General features: G+C 33.5%; 1 pseudogene; it reads left to right on the top strand.

Moving 5' to 3' along the window:
- LOC114077335 lies at positions 1-2,060 on the top strand (annotated as a pseudogene).
- The last annotated feature ends 680 nt before the right edge of the window (positions 2,061-2,740 follow it).

Raw genomic sequence — 2,740 nt, 5'->3', positions numbered from 1 at the left:
CACCTGAATTGTATTTCTGATACTTGTTCCTGGATGATGAGGGCATCTAGTTTGAATAAATCAAATTTATTCAAAGTTAGGAAGTATAATGCTCAACACACTTGTTCTGTTAGAGATAGAGTATATGCAATACGTCAGGGGATAACTGACGTTGTAGCTGTCTTGATAATGGAGAAGTATATTGATCCATCTACGATGTACACTCCAAAGGATATAGCTATTGATATGTTAAAATTGCATGGCGTTTCGTTGACATACATACAGGCATGGAGAGCTAGAGAAAAAATAATAAAATTGATGCGCGGAGATCCAGCCGAATCGTATGCCAGATTACCAGGTAATTTCGATCTAAAAAATGAATTTAATTTTTTTTAATGGTTTAAATGGAAAAAACGACCATATAGTATGTTATCCTAATGAACTAAACTTTTCTGTTTCTTGTATTCTTTATGTATAAATTTTGTATCCTTTTTGTTTGTATCATGATGTATAAAAAAATATGTATTCTTTTTGTATCAATTAAGTTTTCTTTGTGTATCCATTAAGTTATAAATATGATGTTTTAAACTGTCGCATTATATAATTGTAAAAATTTCAGTTATCCATACATTTTGGAGCAAACATATCCTGGATCTATTTTGAAAATAAAAAGAAAAGAAGGTGATAAATTCTTATACGCATTTGTTGCATTAGAAGCTTGTATTAGAGGCTGGAAGTATTGTAGACCAATTGTAGTTGTTGATGGGCGGATTAAAATGTTCATATGGTGGTACAATGTTAACTACCATCACAATGGATCCGGGAGGTATTTTGTTGTTCTTATTTAATTTTCAAATTATAACATATAATAAGTATGTTATAAATTATATTTTTAATTTGTGTGATATTTTTTTTAAAAATGGATCAGGTCATATATTTTCTTTGGCGTATGCGATAGTGGATTCCGAAAATGATGCTTCATGGACTTGGTTCTTTGAACACTTTAAGGAAGTGTATGGGGTTAGACAAAACATGTGTTTTATGTTGGATCGAAACGAAAGCATATGGAAAGGGACTGCTACTGTATATCCTGAATCCGAACATTATGCCTGCATATGGCATCTGTCAGTCAATGTGTTGAAGAATTTCTATAGAAATACTGAAGATTTGAAGATTTTGTTTTTTACATTGGCAAAAGCTTATACAAAACAACAGTTTGAGATGATTATGAAAAGAATAGACCAAATAGATACGCTCATACGATCATACTTATTTGATATTGATTATAGCTATTGGTCAAGAGCTTACTCGAATTGTAAACGCACATGGACCATGACTCCAAACATCGCCGAGTCATTGAATAATGTTAACAGGTTAGCAAGGAGGTTACTGGTAATTTCACTTCTTGAATTTATGATGGTAACAATTTAGAGATGGATTCACAAGCACAATGAGGAGATTGATAAGACAACATCTGATCTGACAAAAAAATATGATCTTTATCTACAGAAAGTATTGTTTTGTCTTGCAATATGAGGGTATGTGTTTTACTGTACTGAATAATAAATAATTGTATTTTGCTTCCCAATATTTAGTGGCATGTATATTAACCATATCACATTTAAAATTTTAATTAGGTGATACCTTTAACTGTTGATATGCATGTTGTAGCTGAGGGAGCAAAGAAGTACATAGTAAACTTGAACACAAAGATGTGTAGTTGTGGGAGATTTCAACATTATGAGATACTATGTGGTCATGTAATTGCAGTTCTCAGATAGAGAAAGTTGCATGAAGCAGATTTCTATTCTGTTTTTTATAGCCTGAAGAATTTTAGAGATGCTTATGCCATTCCTGCCGAGCCTATCCCATGCAAGAGTACATGGGATATACCAAGTTATATTTCAGAGCCTAAAATGATGTCACCCGGTCCAAAAAGATCAGCGGGAAGACTAAAATTTGAACGCTGGAAGGGGTTTACTGATGTGAAATTCAAGAGGTCAAAAATCACCTGCAGTAGATGCCATCAAGTTGGACACAATAGAAAGACATGTTCAAATTATCCTGTGCAAAAACAATGATTTCTTACTGTTACATCTGTTTTTATGTTGTTTCAAATGTTACACACACGTTTTGTTTTATCGAGTGCAGTTGTTATCATTGGCATTTATAAATTTTGGTTTCGTAAAAAATGGCCAAATACAACTAACAATAAAACACAATTTTTTCAAATGTGATATACAGTATACAATGTTCATACAGTATTTTATAGAATGTTTATATACATTGCATAGTGCATGCGAAATTTATACAAAAGCAATACACATTTAATAAAGTACAAATATTCATTGACGCATACTACCATTAGTTTCTGTTCTATATATATCAGAGTACAATATGACATTCGTAATTCATAAAATGTTCATGCAATATTCATTCAATGTTCATATATATTGCATAGTGCATGCGAAATTTATACAAAAGTAATACACTGTAACGACCTGTTTAGTCGTTTTAAGCAGCAGATTTTATTTCTGGAAAAACTGTCTGAGTCGACGGAACCCACGACGGACCGTCATGGGCACGACGGGCCGTCGAGGGGGTCTCGTTCCAAAACACTTAGAATTCTGAAATTTGGGTACTGAAATCGACTCTCTGAACTTCGTGATGACATGGCAGGACGGACCGTCGTGGGAACGACGGACCGTCACAGACTCTTCAAGGAAATTGAGTCTCTGAACTTTGTGACGGAAGCAGCAGG

The sequence above is a fragment of the Solanum pennellii genome, chromosome 5, assembly GCF_001406875.1.
Source record: "Solanum pennellii chromosome 5, SPENNV200".
Taxonomy (NCBI): Eukaryota; Viridiplantae; Streptophyta; class Magnoliopsida; order Solanales; family Solanaceae; genus Solanum; species Solanum pennellii.
This window is presented reverse-complemented; position numbering and strand designations above follow the sequence as displayed.